The sequence below is a fragment of the Cavia porcellus genome, unplaced genomic scaffold, assembly GCF_034190915.1.
Source record: "Cavia porcellus strain 051 isolate PalLab524CR breed Dunkin Hartley unplaced genomic scaffold, mCavPor4.1 scaffold_26, whole genome shotgun sequence".
In the NCBI taxonomy this organism is placed as follows: Eukaryota; Metazoa; Chordata; class Mammalia; order Rodentia; family Caviidae; genus Cavia; species Cavia porcellus.
Genome location: NW_026947509.1, coordinates 14,742,060 through 14,764,600, shown reverse-complemented (window position 1 = coordinate 14,764,600; position 22,541 = coordinate 14,742,060). Strand labels below are relative to the sequence as shown.

The following is a 22,541-nucleotide window of genomic DNA, read 5'->3' as shown; positions in this document are numbered from 1 at the left end:
AGAATGATGGGAGAAGTATGTTTGAAGCAAGGGAAAAGTGCCTTTTATTGCAGTGTATTTTTTGATTGTGCCTCATATATTTTTAGGAGTCTGAGAGGGCAGAGAGCGCCTCTCTTCGCTGACATTTCTCTTTTATGCTTAGGTCATAATTAATATTTAGAATATATTTTCTTAAGTGAATGAGTTAACAGTATTGCTTCACAAATAATAAAGAAGTAGAAATGTAACAACAACAACAAATAAAAGCTCATAGTGCTTGTGAGGGTTATAGTTGTAGTCTTTGCTGTTACTAAATGGTAAATTTAAAAGGAAGGAAAAACTAATTGAGGTGGTTGAATAAATGACTTTTATTATTGTTTGTGTGAGAACAGTGAACATTCCGTAGTACAGGAAGCAACTTTTAAAATCTGCTGGCAGAACCAAGAAGTCAACCTATCCTTGACCCTTAGATCAAATATTTTAGAGCCGGAGTTTCCTTAAATCTTCAGGTGAAAATCAACATTTTAACACAATGGAAATTTTATTTCATTAATTTTCTTTTCATAAACACCTTGACTAAATCTGCTAAAATTGTTTTTCAAATTTTATTAATGCCTTTTTTGTTTGCTTGTTTGTTTCCTTTCAAGTACTATCTAACCACTTTAAAATGAGCTCAGCTATGTTAGCAGATAAACATGTTGATTCATTTGGCCCATAGCCTCTGAGTGAAGCCTGCAGGGGCACAGTTTGTTCTTGACCCCACCCAGTGGCAGAATGTTTTTCTTCCTCATGTCCCTATTGAGGGAAGGGGACTGGAATAAATGACTCTTCTTATTTAGGGTCAAGCAAATTGTTAAGAAGGAAGGGTAAGATATTTCTTCACTATTTACTTATCGTAAAATTTATTTTAATTCTTGTCATTAACAGAAAGCACACACTTTGGATCTAGTGCTCATACTATAATACCCATGTTAAGTAACAGTTTATTGCTATGTGATACTTCACCATTTTTACAAAGTCATTTAATTAATATTCTGCTTTTAGTAACTGTTGTTTAAAGGCATAACAAGTTGGATGTGTCTCCAGGTATGTTGTATTTTGTGGGAGAATGTAATTTCGGATACAAACAAGTGTTTGATATATTCCATGGAGTTGGAATAACATACACACACAGACACACACACATGAATTTGTGGTAGAGATTAATTTATAAAGTATAAATAGAATTGTGTTTGGTATTTTGAGATAGCTTTTAGAATGTGACCAAAATATGTGATAGCTAGTATTGATATAGCCCTGCATAAGTGTTCATCATATATGTTTACAAAGAGTAATAAGAAATTTTCCTTTCCCTTATGTAACTTACTGATTGTATACTCTTTCCTAAAGTGTATATTATTAATAGGTAGGCTTCAAAAATAGATCACTGTCTTTGATTAAGTTTGGGAAATAAAACTCCAAGTTTTGTTAATACTCAGTTTTCATTAATTTAGGATTCTGAAAAGCTTACATTATGAAATTCCAAAAAGTGATTATATCATGCTTTTTTTCTCCTTATAAAACTTGTGAGTTAGGGTCTGAGGGGAATGAGGATAGAGATATAATAGCAGTAGTGTGTTTAAGAACAGCATGGTTATCATGTTGTGGAACATGTTTCAGAAACATTGAACTAATCTAATGTTCTTATGTAACTTGTGCCTGTAATTGCTATTTCAAAACTCCAGTATTTGCTGCAGAATCTGTCTGCTTCTTAATCCTTTAAAGGTAAGATGGATCCTTAGGTTTAGAATGAATTAGTAAATTGAAAAGAGATTAATAAATGAGAGATGGAACTCTAATTCAGCCTATCTTAAAGTTTTTCTCTGAGCAAATAGCTTTTTTTGTTTTATAAATATAACTTTGTATCACTCTCTTGATACTGATCATAGGTCATGATAGTTAATATGCCTGACTTATGTACCCCAGCCTTTTATGTTTATTGAGGTGATATGGTGTTGAGGTTGACTGTTGTAACCTTCAAATATCAATGGATTTTATAATTTAAGTTTTTTGCTCAGCGAAGTCCAAAACTCTTATTCTTGATTGGTAGGCTCATCACTGTTTTCAGTAACCAAAAAAACAAATACTAGATTACTTGGAGGAGATATTTTAATGGGACAGGCTTTAAAGTGGCACTCCTTGTTTCCCATATATCAGCCAGAACTTAATTAAAAGGTCATGTTTGACTAGAAGGGAGACTGGGTAACACGTGCCCGGGGACAGGTTTTTGTGAACACATGGCACTTTATCAGAGTGCTTAAAAGGGTTTACTCTTGAAATCAGACAAGCCTTAATTCTAATTCTGGCTATATTACTTTCCCAGAGATATGATCCTGGACACATTACAGATCTTGTCATCTGTGAGAATTAATAACACAGGTAAAATACTTGACATGTAGTAATTACTTAGTAAATTTTAGCTGTCATCATCTTTCTCAGTGACAAATCTTTTTATCTTTACCAAGATGTCTATTAAAACTAGTTGTAAAACAAATTTAAATATGTCTGGTTTAAGGAGTTTCCTGTGTCTTGTTTTCTATTCTTTAATATTATATGATAAAAAATATTAAGAGGTCTGTCTATACCAGAATTTATAAATTTGTTATGGTTGAGATCTAAAATGTCGGCCGGGGATTTTAGCTCAGTGGTATAAGTGCCTACTTTGCAAGTGTGCAGTCATGAGTTCGATCCCTGGGTTTTTTTTTTTTTTTTTTTTTTTTTTTTTGTCTTTTTTGAGACTGGGTCTATGCAGTTCAGGATGGCCTTGAGCTCACTTTGTAGCCCAGGCTGGTCTCAAACTCACAACAATCCACCCACCTCAGCCTCCCAAGTGTTGGGATTACAGGCGTGAGCCACCTCGCCCTGTGATCCCCGGTATTAAAAAAAAAAGTTCTAAAATGTCTCTCAAAAGTTTTATGCACTCAGAAGTGGGGCTTTTGGAAGATGAGTTGGGCCTTCAGGGCCCTAACTTTATTAGAGGGTTAATCCATTGATCATAATTATTGGAGATAATGAAAATTTAGGAGATCGGGCTTAGTTGAAGAGTGTGGATTTTAGGAGTCTAACATGGGGAATATTTCTGGTTTGCAGCCTCTTCTCTAGCTCTTTTCCTTTTTCTCTGCTTCCTGGCTGCCACAAGGCGAACAGCTTTCCTCTACCATCTCTGTCAACATGTTTCTGCATCACCACAGGCCTGAAAGAAATGGAAACAGCTGACCATGGACTGACACCTCTAAACTGTGAGCCAAAATAAGTCTTTCCTCTTAAATTATGCCAGATATCTTGTTATAGTGATGGAAAGTAGATTAACACTAAGTTATACTAAACTATATTATTCTTGCCAAATATTTTATAAATATATTTTAGAACAAAGATTGAACAATATTTTTGGAGATTGGTAGAAAAAATGGAAAATTCCCCAGGAGGTAGAATAGAATATAAAGAACAAGATTCACACGTAATGACTTCAGACTTCTCAACAACAGTGGAAATAGGAAGCAGTGGAATAGCAGTGCCTTCAACATTCTAAATAAAAATTATCCAATCAAATTTGAGAGTAAAAATAGTTTTAGAGACATAAGGCCTCAAAAAATTTCATCTCTCACAAACAATGCTTAGGAACTGAAGAATGTAGTCTGCCAGAACCAGGAAATGTATCAAGGAAGAGGTAGCTTTGAGAAAGGAGGAGCGTTCAGACCCAGGGAAGGGATGAGGGGAATGCGCAGGGTAGTAGCAGTGCAGTTGGCCCCAGGTCCTCAGTTCTGACCAGGTGACATGGGTAGAAACCTGATGAGAATAAATATATTCAGAAGTATTTCCTCAGACCAGAGTAGGTATGAATGAGGGATAAATGTGTGCTAGGTAAGCACATGGGGATAAGTATGTAGAAAACTAAGTAAATGAGAAATCTTATATTCTAAGGAAAACAAACTGTTATGCAGGATAAAGTAATTATTGTTTACTACTTGACTGAGCTCTGTTCAATGCAGTCATATTGATATGAGCCTTAAATATTGATCTAACCAAAGTTAGAATAAAATCATATTGAGATCGTGGTTTAGGAAGCATAGAAGTTTCTAGACTAGGAAAGAGACCTTCTTTTCTCCCCACTTCCATTCTCTCTCCCCTCCCTTCCCTTCCCTCCCCTGCTGTTTCCTCACTGCCTTTGCACTAAGCTTAAATCCTCAGCTCTTTGTTTTTAATTTTGAGACAAGGGCACATAAGTTGCCCATGTTGGATTTAAACTTACAGAGTGCTGGGATACAGGTATGTGTTGTCTTGCTTGGCTTACAGCTAAATCTTACATCTAGCAGTCACTGAATAAACCAGAGGAAGCTTTTTTTTTTTTTATTTAAGAGGAAAAAGAGAAAAACACAAAACAAACCAAAGCGGCGTAAGGGTACACGCAATACAGAACTACAAAACAAAACAAAACAAAACAAAACAAAAAACCATAACAGTAAGAAATTACCTGCTAGTAGATTACACACTATTTTCTTGAAAATAGTTCCTCAAATCACAGTATCAAAGAACACCAGAGGAAGCTTTTAACAAGGGGACGTGTTGGAGAGGGAATCTAGAGACTAGATTCTGTTAACAGACTTTGTAGACATCATTAAGTTTTAAAAACTATACAGGCGTAGCATTTATTTTCCCTTTTCTGAAAATTTTTCCTCGAAAAGAATTTTTAAAAATTATTGTAGCTTCTTACAAGTTGTCTCACTAGGTTATAGGTTTTCATAGTATGTGATTGAATTTGAATATGTAAATCCACATTGTCATCGCCTGTTATTTAGTTAAGTATTATATATGGCAAGGCGATAGCTGGCAATTTTCTATATCAACCACCATGGGACCCGGGTTTACTGCATAGCCTGATCCTTTGTTGGTTGTATTTACTCAGTCATTTTAAGTATTCTCTCTGTATTATGCTCTTCCATGTAGCATTTTTTTCATATTAATATATGGCTCTTTTTTTTTTTTTTTTTTTGCCTTTTTCACCTTCATTTTCTCGACACAGTAATTCCTTTAGCATTTCAGTGGCAGGGGTATCTTGGTGTGGTGAGAAGCTGCTGGGGTGTGCTTCTCTTAATGATGTGATGCTACTTTTCAAGCACAAGTTCAAGGACAGAGCAGGAGACAGGGTATAAGTTCTGAAGCCTGAGGAATGGCACCCCTGCAGCATTTCTGGTTCAAAAGCTTCCAGTAACATTTGCCATCTCCGCCTACAAAACTTACAACTTTAGGGCTCATGATTGACTAGTTTATATTACTTGCTTATTGCATACTTACCTGTTAGATTCAAGAGTCTTGGTTGTTTGTCAGCACTGCGTTGCTAGTTAAGTAATTTGAGAAGAAAGGAGATTCTTTGAGGATACTGAGATTCTCCCTGAAACAAGCGGAAAGGCCAGCCTTTTTAGACTGGTGCTATGTAGCTGCAACAGTGCTTCTATTCCTAAATGAGCTATAAAAACACAGAAACTGAGTATCTTGCTATTCTTTATTAACTAGCTGTTAATACTCCCAACAATAAACTTGTTGAGAAATTTATTATTTTCATTTTCATGAGAGATCATTTAGGGAGTTGAAATGATGGGAACCATGGGATTGGTGTATCTGGGGGTTCTAAATATAGAGATGAAAAAAAATCCCCAGATTTTCAGAAGGTGAACTTATAACTTGTTCTTCTTCGTGCTTGAATACCCCTTTGTGAACAGGCTTAGTGCATAGCCTAAGGTCAGTGCAGTCAGTACGCATTTAATAAGAACACATATCTCAGTGTGTTCTTAATAAAATATAATTTAGATCCCTTGATTAAAACTTACCACTTGTTTTTGGTCTCATGTAATAGAAAAAGTCCAAATTTTTTGTGATGATTATTGCTCAGAATGACTTAGACGTCCCCTGAAGCTAATATAGTTTAAGGCCTCTTGCTCTTAAACTCTTTTGAAGCTGAACCTAATTGGTTAAGGTCACTAATTTTCCAATTTTTCTTCTTACCTGCCACACCTCCTATCTTTTCAGATTGTGTTGGAGTGGGCACAGGCAGTTTTGGAATCCTGAGAAGAGAATGAGTGGGATACATTCTGACCATTTGTACTTATTACTAGCTGAACCAGTGTAGTATCTCCCAGGAACCTTTGACTGTCTACTCTGCAAACTCAGCTGGCATTACTACATCAAAATACAGGCATTAACCAAGATCCTAATGTTTAGGCTGTATCGTAAGGAGAAAAAAAAAAAAAAAAAAAAAACCCAAAACAACAAAAACCCAAACCAACACATTTTCAGTCTCATTCTAGGTGAAAAACCAAATTATTTTCTGTGGTCAGAGATTATATACATAGTGTTGCCATGAAGCGGTAGTCAAGTACTACACAAGGGTTGATCAAAATATACGGTGAATATTTAAATTTAAAAATGTATTACAGTAAAAGACACATTGTCATTAATCCTCTTTAAATGTTTCTCCCTCACTTCAAACACAGTTATCTTGTTGTTATTCCTGAAGCAGTACTGGAAGTCTTCTGTTGTGTCTTCATGATATGTTGTCAAAACTTTGGTGAACACTGCTGCCAAGTGCCACCCAGCAGAAGGGTGGGGCTCCCAGAAATATCACCTGTGTCCTCATCCCCCTTATTCACTGTACTTAGCTCAATGCAATTTCTGGCTCTTCCCCAATGTCAGGATGACCACAAAAGGTAAACGTTTTGAATCTGTTCAGGACATGGAGACAACCATGAAGCACAACTAAATATACTCATGAAAGGGCACTTCCAGAACTGCTACAGAAAGTGGCAAGAATGGGGGCTGGGGATTTAGCTCAGTGGCATAAGCGCCTGCCTTGCAAGCAGGCAGTCGTGAGTTTGATCCCCCGTACCGATAAAAAAGAAAAAGACAAAAAAAAAAAAAACAACAAAAAAAAGAAAATGGCAAGAATGATGGGATAAGTGTATTTGAAATTAGAGTATTTTGAAGGGGATTAATGCAAAGTGTTTTTTGCTATAACAAATTTTTAAAAATTTAAACGGTGGCCATATTTTTCAGTGATAATTCATACAGCCAGGACAAGTAGAAAAAAGTTAATATAAGGAGTTGTGCTTGGGGATTATTTATTAAAAATATTATGATATTTAGGGGTTTTTTTTGGTGTGCCAATTTAAAATTGTTGATTTTCTATAGTTTGCTTTCTTACTATAAATGTTTATGGTCAAATTTCATTTGTATAATTTTGTAGTCCTTAAGACTTTAGTTGCATGAGATTGCAGTTCCACTAAAACCTGGATTTACTCCAGTTGTATGTGTCTGTTCATCAAGTAGATTTTGTTTTGTTTTGTTTTTTTTTTTGTCTTTTTTTGTTTTTTATCGGTACCAGGGATCGAACTCATGACTGCCTGCTTTCAATGCAGGTGCTTATGCCGCTGAGCTAAATCCCCAGCCCCCCCCCCCCCTTTTTTTTGTCTTTTTCATTTTTACTGGTACCGGGGATCGAACTCAGGACCACCTGCTTGGAAGGCAGGTGCTTATGCCGCTGAGCTAAACCCCCAGCTCCCGATTTTGTTTATTTTCTTGTCAGGCCTGTTACACTTTGCTGATATTCTCTTTTCTAAGCTTCTTGAAGGAGTTTTTACTGTTTATTTCTTGACAGACTGTTTCTCAGTCTTGAAATACTCAAATCTATTTTAACGTTTGCTTTTATTCTTCTCTCACTTGCACCACATTACTCATTTTGTTTTCATAGCTTTTACCAGTATCCCACTTTTTGTTTAAAATATTTTTATTATATAATATTTAAGCAATCAGAAAAATATATAGAACAATAAAACAAATGCTTCCTTGTAAGCAGGCGGTCGTGAGTTTGATCCTTGGTACCGATAAAAATGAAAAAGACAAAAAAAAAAAATAAAACAAATGCTTGTGTTTCCGTTTCCTAGCTTTGTTATATTTTATCATCAGAGCTTTTAAAAATTAAGATAAATGTGGAGTTTATGCTTCACTTTCATCTTACTCTCTTTTTTCTCTACTTGTCTAGAGGATTATATTTACTTCAGTGTTTATCATCCCCATGCATTTATATGTAACTTTTTATTATTGACATTGTCCGATGTATAAACATATATATATATATATAATTATATAGTTATGGATTAAAAACTGATCGTCAACTGAATGCCAGCTGAATTAAATCAACATTGTGCTGAGCATAGATGTTCCACCTGAGGAAAGTTGCCAGCATAAATAGAGGCATGGAGAAGGAGAAGGGAGGCATTGAGGGGTTGAGGCCTTGTGGGTTCTCCTACCAGTTGCTGTTTGAGCTGTTGGTTCTCCTGGAGAAGCTCTGGTCCTCACATCGAGCATTGCTTCCTGGCTCTGGAGGGGAAGACGTGTGCCACTTGGTCTCCAGGATGAATTCGTCATGCTGGCTTCCTGGCATGTACTGTACTGTGCTTACTGCCAGAGGACCTTGGAACCTCCATGTCCCTGAGGATGGCTGTGGTGCTTTTCAGGACAGCCCTGGTCTTTGTTTTGAGTATGACTTCTCGGTTCCAGTGTGCACAGCTCCTGCACCCCACTGGCATAGACTTTCTAACTTCCACTGCTGACCTTTGGGCCTTGCCAGCACAGACTGGTAAAAGAGACTGGCGTGAGTCCTTCTTGTGGGCTTTAGACCTCCAATTGGACTTGTGGGAAGCATTGTCATGAGCTCGGAGTCTTCATCTGGACTCATGCAGGACATTGCTGTGGGATTCAGGCCCTTGGCTGAATATTCTGTCTTTGGTGTTGTGAATAGATTTCCTGCACTTTGTGTTAACTCTGGGTGACTATCATAAAATATTAAAAACTCCCTGTTCTGATTTTAGTTGTTCTCCTCATAAGCCCTGACTACAACATATATATATATAGAGAGAGCCCATATATAATATGTGTGTGTGTGTGTGTGTGTGTGTGTATATATATATATATATATATATATATATATATATATATAATGTTCTATCTTCACAGATTAGGTCTTCATTCCCAGCTCCTGGGGTTCCTGGCAGAAAGCTCCAAGAACATCTTTTGTAATGCTATTGGTCTTAGTCCTTGGTTCTTAAATACAAGAGCTTTCCAAGGAAGCTCACAATCTCCAGAATATCTTTTTTGTTTTCTAATGAGATGACTAGTGATGGATAGCATCAAATAAGAGGCTGGTGGCCAGAGACCAAGCAGGATTACAGAGTTACAACTTTCAACCCCACCTCACTTCCAACCAGTGTGGAAAGAGGAGGGGCCATAATCTGAGTTAATGGCCAGGAATTTGACCCATCATGCCTACATATAAAAATCTTACAAGAGAGTCCACATTGGTTAAGACATCCACATGCTGAAAGGGCAGACTCTTAACTCTACAGGACAGAATCTTTTAGATCTAACTCTAAGTCTTCAACTAGCTGTTTGTTCATCTGAATTCATTATAATATCCTGTACAATAAACTGATACATGTAGTTCATGTGTGGAATCTGCACTAATTCTGAATAGTGTCTAAATTCAACTGATTTGCAGGTCAACCAGTTGATGTTCAAAGAACTGAAAAACTGGTTGGTACAGGAGAAAAACCCATCCATTTAGTGTTTCTGTGCACAGAAACAGTAAACAGAACCTATCAGCAGGGCTGAGGGCTGGTGTGGCATTCCTTCCGGATATTCCCTCAGATGGCCCACTGTAGGAGCCAGTCTCTACATCACAAGACAATCAAGTAGCCCTCGCAGGGGGCCACGGAAAGAACTGAAGCTATCTGCCAACAACAGTGGGCCCCTACTTGCCAATTATGTGAGTAAACTATTCTTAAAAGCAAATTCTCTAGCAACTTGAACCCTGATATAATGTCAGCCTTTTGGATGTCTTGACTACAACCTCATGAGACCAGGACCAGAAACTCCTAACCACATGCCATATCCCTGAGCCTCAAGACAGAGAAATAAGAACTGATTTTTGTTTTCATCAAATAGGTATAATAGACATTTGCTATGTAGCAATGAGCAACTAATAAAGTGATTTGTCATTGTAACTTTACTGTAGGGAAAGAAATTCTTAAATATGACACCAGAAGTAAAACCTTAAAAAACAGGTAAATGTGTCTATACTAAAATGAAAAAGGTTGGTACAATGAAAGTATAAAACAAAAAAGAAAAGCCTCAGACTGAAGGAAAATATTTACACCATTCAACAATATGATTAATAGCTAAAACACCTAAAGGATTCAATAAGAAAAAAACATCACCTACTACAAAAAACAAGGTGGAGTTGAGAGACAATGACAGAAAAAGAATTTTATAAGAAAAATTAAGTGGAAATAAACATAAAAAGGAATAAGAAACTCTACCAATAACCAAAGGAATGTAAATTTAAAATAAAAGTACTATCTTTTCAGACTGAAACAGGTTGTATAAAAAAAACAAAACAATAGCAAAGGCATAGAGAAATAATAATTTTCATAAACTGCTAATGGAAGTAAACTGATAATGATCACTTTATAAAGCAATGTCCAAAATCCAGTAAAGGTATAAGATAGGCATACTCTATTACTTGGAAATTTTCTACTCACGATAATACATATGAGAATATACTGAAACATTCACTATATTATGAAGAAAAAAATTACCACCACATGAAAAAGGTCTTTCAACAGAATAGTTAAGTAGAATCATTTTCACATGTAATATCACCCAGCAGTAAGAATAAAGAAATCAGACCTCCATGTATCAACACCAAAACATTTTGAGAACATAGTATTAAAAAATGTACTAGTGACTGTAGAAGATATATGTTATTTATGTTAAATCTGAAAATATTTCGGTTCTATGGAATATGGAGTTCATCCTGGAGGCTAATTACTAGAATCTACTACATTTTCTTATAAAATATCTAAAGTATAATAATTGTCCAAATTCTATTTATTGACTAACTTGAATCACCAAGTTGTATGATTTATGTGATTTGTTTTGGGGTCTCTGTATGTCTGCTAGATGGCAGGAGGTTGCCACCTATGAGGAATGTGCACGTAACAGACACTGAAACTGCTGGTCTCTTGATGTAGGACTTCTTCATTTCAGCACTGTGTGAAAAGAACAAGTTTTTCATTCATTCTTTGGTTCATACATATTCATCCCCCTTCCCTGCTCCACCTACTCTCTACTTTCCCTTCTCCCCTCTTTTCCCAGTCTCTCCTTTCCTCTCTTCCCTCCTCTCTTCTCCCTTTCTCTCCTTTCCCTATTTGCACACCATCTAGTTTCTGTATTTCCAACCCTTTTTGCATTTCATTTTGAGGCAGGGTCTCACTGAGTCTCTCTTGAGTTGCGCAGACTCGGCATAAGCTTGTGGTCCTCTTGCCTTACAGAGTGCTGGGATTACAGGCAGGGATCACTGAGCTAGACATCCCTTATTTTTTCATTCTTATGCCACTTTATAGCACCACTTTATAGCAAATCTTGATCTCTCTAAGGCAAATCTTCCCTTTTTTGTTTTTCACATTTGACTTGGTACTCTTGTCACCAAAGTACATTTTTAATGTTTGATTTTTGATGTTGGAATATACTAACTGTTTTGCTCAGTTTTAAAAATGACTTTCACCTTGACATGAATCTAGTTTTGAAACATCATACGTTCGTACTTGGTAGTTCCAAGTCATTGGCCTCTACAGCATAATGTCCTTAATGTAGTACATAAAACCAAATCCTTTTTTGTTAGGATCATGCTTTGCTTTCCTAGCTTTATACTATACGTTCTATAACAATGAATTTTTGTGGTTCTTCTCCATACTGTTTGATATTTATGTTACATGTATATTATCTGCATATTCTTTTTGGTTTTTTTTTTTTTTGAGTTTTTTGAGACAGGGTCGTGTTACGTAGTTTGGGCTAGCCTTGAACTCCTGGAGACCTTCTCCACAGGCTCCTGAGTGCTAGGATTGCAGGTGTGCACCACTATGCCTGGCAATATTTACGTTTGTGTCATCTTTGGGAAGCTGTGCTGAATCTCTGCAAGGCTGAGTTAGATGCTTATCTCATCATACATTATGTATTTACCTATCATTGCTTTTATTGCATTGTATTGTAATGATTCTTTATTGTAGTTGGACACTCAGAAATTTACTTTGATATATTTTCTTTGTTTTTGTGCTTTTCTTCTCTCACATAGCTTATAGTTTTGTTTTGTTTGTTTGTTTGCTTGCTTGCCTTTTGAGATTGGCTCTCACTCAATAATCTAGGCCAGGCTTGAACTTGCTGTGTAGCTCAGGCTGTTTCTGAACTCTATCCTCTTTGAGTGCTAAGATTATAGCTGTGTGCTCCTATTCAATTAAGTGTGTAACAGAGATATCCAGGAGTGTAGCTGGCTTAAGATATAGTGTAGTAACTGAGCTAACAGGCAAGGTCATACTTTCTTAGGAAGTCTGTGCCATAAATCTTGAAGACAGGGCCACAGCCAGGTGGCAATATTCTTTTTTAACAGGCAGGGACTGCTTAAAAGCAGCTAATAATCTGGGATAACTTTAGCACAGAGGACTTGTGACTTGAGCTGAGTTAGGGAGAAAAGAAAAACAAGAGGCACACTGTGAGAGATGTAACATTGTACCTTAAGGAGTTTAAGTACTGCAGGCAGAATAGGGCTGTTAAATGTTTTTGAACACAGAATTAATATATCAATCTTGTACAGACAAGATTGTTACTGTACTTTTTTGCTTAATGGAAAAAGAAGAACATATGAGATGAGACCCCTCTTAATGTAACTTATATTATAAATTGCATCCAATCACATTGTCAAGTTGCGTGTTTGTCCTGTAGTTCTTTCAATGTAGACTTGTCTTAGTGATATTCTATTCACTTTTGAAAAGGCAAATTAGAGTTTAGTGATTTCCAGCAGCAGTCTAATAAATTCCTTCCAGATATCATTGACTGTTCTCTGTTTTGACTGCTTTACATTTATTTCTTTTCTAAGTTTTCATACTGTTAACCTGCCTCAATGTGATCACCCCCACAGGTGCTTCCTCCTGGAAACTTTGTTTTACTTTTTGACTCACTCATAACGTTTACCACATTATAATATTGTTTGGTAGCTTTTCTGTTTTATTTTAGTAAAAATTTCTTGGGTTCCTGGATTTCTCAAGGAGCTCATTCTTTGACAGTTTAAAAGTTTGTGTAGACTATATAATTGGATATATATATATATATATATATATATATATCTGAATATATATACATCTGCCTATATAATGTGAGTTGCTAAGAGACACCTTTATTTACTGTTTTTTGTACTTAGCAAAGTTGGTGATGCATGTTAGGCACTCAGACTTATAAGAGACATCAGTGGGATAGTATTGGTTAAAAGTCAAGTTTAAATCCTGGCTCTACCACTTCTCTGGATTTATAGTAGAGCGGTTGCATAGTCTAAGCTGTAACTTTTTCATCTGTAAAATTGGGAAATAATAGCACCTGTCTATATTAGTCTATTCAAGCCTTTATAACAAAGCATTGTAGTTAGGGTGGTTTCAACAACAGGAGTTTATTTCTCACGGTTCTGGAGGCTGGTTGTTTGAAATTAGGGTACCAGTGTGGTGGGGCTATGGAGAGAGCATGACAGAAGTTTTCTGGGCCTCTTCTTGTAGGGCCCTAATCCGTCTCCAGGGCTCCATCCCTATGACCTCATTTAACCATAATCCTTTGCCAAAGGCCCTATTTCCAAGTATATTGTACTGGAGATTAGGGCTTCGACATAGGAATTTTGGAAGGAATGAAGCATTCAGTCCACAATACTACCTTATACTGCAGTTACAATATTATGGAAAAGTGTTCAACACTTTTTAAGTAACAAAAGGTTATACATATTATTATTTTAATTTGGCATAAATTTTGCTAGTGGATAGTGGAGAGAATGTTCCATCTTGATGGAGAATATGTAATATTAAGAAAGAAAATGTAAGAGGAAGAGCAAGGTCGTGGACATGCTATTGAGTAATAATTTCTTCACTGTAGTATTAGGGAAGGAAACAGGTGCAAATATCAGGTTTACAGACGTCTCCTGTCAAGAAAATAAGCTTTAATATTCTTCATATGCCACCTTTAAGATGAAGCTTTCAGGTTTTTTTCCCAAATTTTTGTATTCTTTTTTATTTTAGTGATAGGATGGCTTTTTGTTTGAGCTTGGGAAGCAGAATTGCCATTAGATCTTATATCTATAAATAATACTAAATGTGTGTTGCTGATTTTTGAAAAGTTGTGTTTCATATATTTTGCACTCTAAGCATATTTTGATATTTTAAAATTTAAAAAAATAAAAAAACCTATTCCTACTCTGTGGTTTTTGAATTTAGACTTTTTCCCTCTAAATTAGTGAATCTTAAGGTCTGATTCTATTAAGCTTTCTGCAACTAGTAAGAACCTCTGTTCTTTCATTTTTGGCAGTGATTGTCTCCACATGTGCTTTATAGAGCCCTCTTTGGTAGAGCCCATAGGCGGAGAGGAAGCATGGGATGCATAAGATGGAGGGCGGTGAGGGCCTGAGAATTTGGAATAGTACTTGGGAAAATAAGTGCTAGTATTTGCTCCTAATAATTAACAGGAATACAATGCAAAGTATAAGTTTAGATGTTACATTTGTTTTGTTGAGTCTGTAGTGATACAATGGTTTTGAAGTTTTAAAAAATAAATTTTATCTAGTATACTTAACATTGGTATCTGTGCATCATTTTGTCACATTTCACACAGCACACAGCCGGCTGTTTTGGGAAAGTCAGAACATAGCATCACTTGCCTCATTGAGTAGTTATGATCCATAGTTCTTTCCATTTTTTTACTGTCAAAAGAGGGCTCCAGGACTTTAAGGTGTTGATAAGTTTCTTAAAATATTAATAGACAAACTTAAATATTGATAGATTATTTTACATTTAATTGGGGCTCTTGAAATCTAACAGAATTTTCTGATGGTAAAACTTCAAACACCGACATCTGTTGGGGAAGATACTTTCAGAGAAGAGTGCTTTTTAGTCTACCCTTAATATTACAATCAGATAGGAAGAGAATAAACATTCCTAGAATAATAACCTGGCTATTTGTGGTAGGCCATTTTACACATTTTCATGTAACTCTCAAGGTGAGATTGTGATGTTGATATTCTTGTTCATGTTTGTAAAACATGAACTGAGAGGCACAGAAAACCCAAGTGACTGAAAGAGGCACGTCTTCCAATGAGGACTTGAAGACTCCAGAGCCTTCCCCTTACCAGTAAATCATTGTCTCATAGTCTTTTTATCCTTTGGTTTTACCGTACCCAGTACATACAACAGTGTCTTTACATACTGTCAAAATTCCTGTTATGTCCCTAGAGAGATGGTTTCCCAGCCCCTTTTTGTTCACCTTTTTTTACAGTCACACAAATGGTTTTTTCTATTTCCAATAATCTGCAGATTAAAAGAGGAAGTAGCTGGGTTCTTGAGCTGAAAGTGAGGTAGAGAACAGTTGTCTGGAGGGAAAGATGCTTTGTGAAAAGTTATTTTCTGACTTGTTTCGGTTGTGAGACTTTTTGGTGATCGGCAGTTATGGAGGGGCCTGTTGTGATGTGAGCACTATACACATCTGTCTTCATGTTCTATACGTGTAGATCCTCATGGTCACATGACAGGTGTTAGTTTTACCTGAGAAGCAGCTAAATACTGTGGCAGAGCCTGCACTGAAATTAGAAGACCCAAATTCTAGTCCTGTTTTGGATTGTCATTAATTTGTTCTTTGCCATTGATCTCATCAGTTAACTTCTTTATGGCCTCAGTTTCCTCATTTGTTAGATACTGGGCTTACTATTGACGGTTGGTTATTTAACATATTTTTTGCAGGCTTCTCATATTTTATGTCCCATGCTAGCTACAGTCTAAAAGAGATGTGCAAGAATAGATAGAGATCAGTGGAAGAGAATTGAGAATCCAGAAATCAACCTGTACATCTATGGTCCATTGATTTTTTTTTTTTTTTTTTGTCTTTTTCTTTTTTATCGGTGCCAGGGATTGAACTCACGACCGCCTGCTTGCAAGGCAGGTGCTTATGCCGCTGAGCTAAATCCCCAGCCCCAGTCCATTGATTTTTGACAGGAGTAGCAAGACCATTCAATAGAACAGAATAGTTTTGTTCCAAATAATCATGGGACAAGTAGGTTTCCATATGCAAAAGAATGAATTAGGGTCTGTGTCTTAACACTATATACAATAATTAAAATGGATCTGGAACTTAACTGTAAAGAGTTAAAATTATAGAACATGAACACATACAGTAAATCTTTGCAAGCTTGAATTAGGCAAGTGCTTGTTAGATTTGACATCAGAAGCACAAGGAGTCAATGAAAAATATAGTGGATTTTATCAAAATTAAATTTAGTTTTTCAAAAGACACTATCATTACAGTGAAAAAAATACCCACAGATGACAGAAAATAATTAAAGAATCACATATCTGATAAGGTTGTAGTACTTTAAGTCTATTAAAATTTTAGTTCAAGAAGACAAGTAGCACAATTTAAAATGGGCAGAAAATGTGAATACATAATATGTTCAAAGAAGATACTACATAAACAACCAATGGTAAATAAAAGTTTTCAGTGCCATTGGAGAAATGCAAATTGAAGTCATATGGTGACTCATCAGTTCTACACATAGGCATAGATTCAAGAGAACTGAAGTTGTAGGTTTGCACAGAACTTCTCATGTGAATATTCATAGTGGTCCACACTAGCCCTAGTGTCCAATCAACGATTGAGTGAATATATGGTATATCCATAAAATTTTCAGACTGGAAAGGAATGAAGACAGGCATACTATCCTATGTAACCTTGAGACCTTACTGTGCTAGGTGGAAAGTTATACACAAAAGCCCACATGTTATCTCATTTCATTAATACGGAAATAGTTATATAACATCTCCTAGAGGCTGAGGAGAGTAAGGAACAGAGAGCATCTGCTGATGGGTATTTCTTTTTGAGGTGATAAAGCATTGTGAAATTAATGGTGATAGGTGCATCATCTTGTGAATATATTAAAAATTGGGGATTAAATGCTTTAAAATGGGATTTTTATGATATGAGTCATATCTCAGCCTCAGAAAGCATGTGAAACTCAACTAAAAATGAATGGCTTGTTTTGATATGAGATAGGGTCTTGCTGTGTAGCACAGGCTGGCCTCAAATTCACAGGGTCCTCCTGCCTCAGTCTCGCAGATGTTGGGATTATAGGCTTGTGCCATCACACCTGGCTTTGAATGGCTTATAATATAGAGAAGGTTGAGTGGGAGGATGCAGGGTGACATTCTGCTCTACTGGGTTGGACAGGGACAGATTATTGAAACAAGAATTTAAGCAGAGATTTGAAGAATGGAGTTAACTAAAGTGAGAAGTGATAGCAATAGAAACAAGGAAAAAAATTTTTATTAACATCTTAATAAATTTTTATTACAATTTTTATTAACATCTTAAAGTCAATTTTATTTGTAGCTGGTATAAGCTCATTCTAGATTGTCAGAGGCCTTTTATAGAGATGTAAAGCAATATATTAATACTTACTATAAAACATGTGTTTTGCCTCTTCCAGGGAATACAGCATTTATATTTTATAATTAGATTCTATAAATCTTTTAAGTTTTTGACTGTCAAATTAAAATTTTTTGTGAAACCAGAACTAAATTCTAGAATTGTCTATGCTTTTTTCTTCTTACCTATTTATACTCTTTTAAAACCAACTTCCCAAACTTTCAGCCTATGGAAATTTTACTACTTTGTTTCTTTGGAGAATTTGAGGTTAATTTCAGAAGCTGTAAAAATTGTTGACTATATAAAAATATAGTATCATTATTGACTCTGAAAATTTTGGAAAGATCCAAATATCTGTTACGGTTAGCTTTTAAAATATTAAGAAAGAAATTTGAATAGGTAACAAAAAAAGAACAGTAAAACCACACTAGTGATCAGCACCAGCTTCAGACTTTTAAGTTCCTGGATTGATTATCTCTCTTAACTCTTGGATGAAAAATTATTTAAAATGTTATCTGTTAATTTAATTGAATGCTTTTATTCATTTATAGATTTGTTTGTTTATATATCCATTTTCCTGGGCTTATAACAATAAAATGGATGGTGTAAGAATTTGGTCCATATATCCTTATTTCTTGTACTCACTTTATGATTCTGATTAACTAGAATTTAGGCATAATAAAAACTTTTTATCATGGTCCTTTGCCTTAGTTTTACTCATTTTACCCAGTTTTACCTATTTTAATGATATTGACTACCCATTCCTTATTGAAACACCCATTTTTTCTCTTTGACTTTCCTGGCTCATCCCTTTTTTGGAGTACTCTTACTGACACATTTTCTCTTGCCTCCCACAAGATGTGACTATATTCCAGCATTACCCTTGTCTTGAGCCTTGTTTGCCCTCAGTGTAAAATTTTAGCTTGTCTGTGGTTCTACCTGTACATATTCTCCATGTGTCAGTGAATCCCAAGTGTTTATTAAATTAGTGTGTTAATCACTCTCATGTTTCTATAACCGAATAACTGAGGCAGTTAAATTATAAAACTGTTACCTCGGCTCATGGTTCTGGAGTTTCCAGTCAGGACCAAGTGGCTATATTGCTTTGAGCTGCTGCACAGGGAAGCTCATAAGTTGTGCCAGGATAAACTTCTCACTTCAGCATCCAGGAAGCAGAGAGAATGAGACCTGGGCCTGTCAGTCCCCTTTAGGGAGGTCACCCCTAGTGACCTAAAGACCTTCTACTATATCTCTTAAAAGTTCCACAACACCTCCTAATAGCACCATCCTGGAAACACAGCCTTTAACACATGGACTTCTGGGACATTCAACATCATAACTGTAGCAACTAGTGAACAAAAGAACCTTTTTAGTATTCTAGCTGAATATTTAAAACTTTCCAATGGAAATTTCATTGTAATAAATTCAAATTTTCAAACCTGGGACTGTCTTCTTTTGATTAATAATCAAATTTCCTTTCCCCTTTTGTATACTGACAAAACACTAGGTTTCTTTAAAGCTAAGTTAGAAATATTAACATCTCCCATTTTTTTCAATCCCTAGTGAATGTGCTATTATATTGTGCTGTTTCCTGTTCCTTCAAAATATATGTGATTTTCATTTCTTCGATTTTCTTTTTGGTACCGGGTATCGAACTCACGACTTTGTGCTTGCCAGGCAGGTGCTTACACCACTGAACTAAATCCCCAGCCCCTCTCCCATTTTCATTTCTTATTGCCTATTCTAAGCATTTTTTTTTTCACTTTGGAAAACACAGGTTGGTGAAGTGTCCTTCGCTGTACCTCAATAAACTGTATGCTTTTTTCTGTGGTCAGGATGACATGTTTGCATGTTTTCTTCTGTTAGAATTCAAACTCTTTGAGTGGCTAAGATGGAGTTTTATGTGTTTTCACCACAGTACATGCAACATTGTAAGACTGATTAAATGTTAAATTGACCTCTAACATCTTTACCTGTATTCCTGTAATATCTACGTGGATTTTGCCTTTCTTTTGCAGTAAATCCTATACAAGATTATCTTTTAGAGACTCTAATATAGCCAGTAGAACTTGTCAAATTAACAGGTATTCTTTCATTATAGAACTAATTTCAATTAAAAAATTTTTTTGGTTTCTCCCCTTAGAGTGCACCTTCTGTGATGATAAAGATAATGCCACTCTTACTCATTTCTGTGTGTTTGGTATATACTAGATTTTTAACATAACAGTGAGACCTTAATATTTTTGATTAAAAATGTGTACTGCTTTCTCATTTGAGAGCAAGGCATATACACGTAATGCAGGTAATTTCATGGCAGTTATAAACTAGATACTATTTGCTGCTTCGCCACCAGACCGACCTTTATACAAATATTTTTATTTATGAAAAGTTAAATCAGACTGCTTCTGTACCAGATTTAGGATAGGTTTTGGGAATACAAAAATAAAAACATCATTCCTGATTTTTATGCAGTTTAGCAATGAAGAGGAAGAAATATATGCCTCCTCAGAGAGGTCAGGGTGATCTTCCTAGAGGTTATATAATCTCTAAGGTTCTTTTCAGCTAAAAAATTGTATAAATTATAGGCAGCATTTTCTATGGCAGTAGGCAAAACCCAGGTTAAGTGCAAAGGGAATACTGACACCTACCAGCTGTCAGTTTGTCTGTTCTGAGGCTGTCCTTATTCTGATTAACTGTAAATTTACTTCAGCTACAGGAGTAACTTGAATTTCAGTTTAATTCCTTGGTAGATAGAAATTATTTATAGGTTATCCATTACTTTGTTAGCAGAGATAATTAAAAGATGAATTCAGTAGTGTCCTGCATAGTTTTACTGAAGCCAGTGTTAGCATTGCTGTTCTTAGAGGAATCAGGAAGCATTAAGGCTTAGCACTGCTTATATACTGTATTAGTATACTTACTTAGCATGCTCATTTTCTTTTACTTCCATGAAACTTTATAAGAGCAGGAGTTTTGTTCAGTTTTTTTTCATTACTCATTATATATTTGTGGAATCTATAAGAAATCATTGGTAGTCTTCACACAGTATTGTAAATAAAATGGTGTAGGTGAAAACTGCTTTACATGGTTGAGGGTATCCTGGGCTTTCGATTTTTTTCAATAGTGTTTTTTTTAAGTTTGGTAGGCAACAGGATATTTATGAAAATTTTCTTCACTTGTTTCTATTGCTTGAAAAGTCTTTATAGGTATCTTAAATTTCTTTTTAAGTTTTATAGTAACAATCTAATGATTTTTTAGATTTTTATGGAAAGTATAATTTTAATTATTTTTTCATTAACCTAAATACAGTTATGAAATGATATATCTGTAAATGGGCTTAGACTTCAGTTTAGTTTTTTTAAATCACTAAGCAAGCATGCACCAAAAGTAAATATATGAATTTACATTATTTAGAATTCTAGAAGTAGACATCTGTCTAATGAATGCTGTTCTAAATGTTGCTAAATGATTAATAGTAATTAAAAGGTTAAGTACAAGCTGAAGAAAGCTTTGAATTTTGATATGTTTGTAACAGCTAGTAATCTGACTGATGCAGACGTTTTTGTCAAAGTTGAAAAAGTTAGAGCTAATTAATTTCTTGGGAGACATATGATGAAATTGTAGGTGTGATAACATATTTCAGTAACATATGGTAGTTATGGGGCACCTTTCTAATGACTGAGCAGCCAGTTAAATATAGACTTTTGGGTTCTTCTGTTTCCCTGCCATTCTTTGTTACTATGCATTTTAAAACTGATTTTGTTTCATAGAGGTAGATAGTCAGGATTTAACAATTTACATTCAAAATGTGAATATGAATGTGTAAATTGGCATGAATTTTAGTGAAGATCTCTTTAAAATTACAGACATTTCCCCCCAGACTATGTATATATGACACTTACACAATTAAATGGGGACTGACTCTTAGTACATACTGATTACCCTCAGTTCACGTTGATTACCCTTGAATGGAGATTATAAAAATGTTACTTTGATATAGAGCATGAGTATATTTTTTTGTTTCTTAGGGATTCACTGCTTGCATTTTGACAATAATAATTTCTTCCTAATCCCTTTTATATAAGAGTTCTAATCCCAGTTTCTTGAACATTGTTTCATAAAAGTGACAGGTTAAAGAGCAGTTAAAACTTTTTATTGTCTAGTTAAAATAGTGTCCAACATATTTTGAAAAATTTGAAATATTTTGCAAGTAGACATAACATGTAAAGACTTAACTTTTCATTTTTTTTGTCTTTTTCCTTTTCATCGGTACCAGGGATTGAACTCACGACTGCCTGCTTGCAAGGCAGGCACTTATGCTGCTGAACCATATCCCCAGCCTCACCTTTTCATTTTTTATAGGTGTATTTTTACCAAAATTTATATGATGATAATCTGGTATAAAGTGTAAAATTTTCTGTCATGCAAAGATTTCCATAGTGAAAGAAGATTAGAGGATAAAAATATTTCTGTTGTGCCACAGAGCTAGCAATAGGGAGTGTGTTTCTGTTAGCTTCAAACTTAATTCCAGTATTCTGCTGATTGGTCCGAAAAAAGGAAAAAGTAAGCAAAGGCAGTGCATTATGATTCTTCTAAAGTCAAATTAAAGCAAAAATAGTGTGTCTAAAATTGAAGTGAATGGAAAGGGAATATATTTTTAAACCTTAAGGAAAATGGCAGGTAAACTCCAGAATTTTAGTTAATAATGGTGAGTTAATTGTAGAATTACTACTAATGTTCTGCTTTCTGTTCTTAATATACTAATCAGAATGTTACTTAACTTTTTATATTGTTGCAAGATTTTTTTTTTTTTTTTGGTCTTTTTCCTTTTTATTGGTACCAAGGATGGAACTCACGACTGCCTGCTTGCAAGGCAGGCGCTTATGCCACTGAGCTAAATCCCCAGCCCCTGTTGCAAGATTTTAACAAGTCTAGAAATGTTTCACATTGATTTACTGAACTGTTTTAAGTGGCAATAA

At 35.3% G+C, this 22,541-nt stretch overlaps 1 protein-coding gene across 6 annotated transcripts in view; it reads left to right on the top strand.

The window, feature by feature from the left end:
- Positions 1 to 22,541, top strand: part of Akt3 (AKT serine/threonine kinase 3) — a 252,692-nt gene that overhangs the window by 41,432 nt on the left and 188,719 nt on the right. The window contains exons 2-3 of one of the 6 annotated variants that reach the window (XM_063237554.1): positions 2,342 to 2,397; positions 3,109 to 3,257. The exons of the other annotated variants lie outside the window; for them this stretch is intronic. The gene's annotated coding sequence lies outside the window, so the exon portion shown is untranslated. The remainder of the gene's footprint in view (positions 1 to 2,341; positions 2,398 to 3,108; positions 3,258 to 22,541) is intronic. 6 annotated transcript variants of the gene reach the window in all.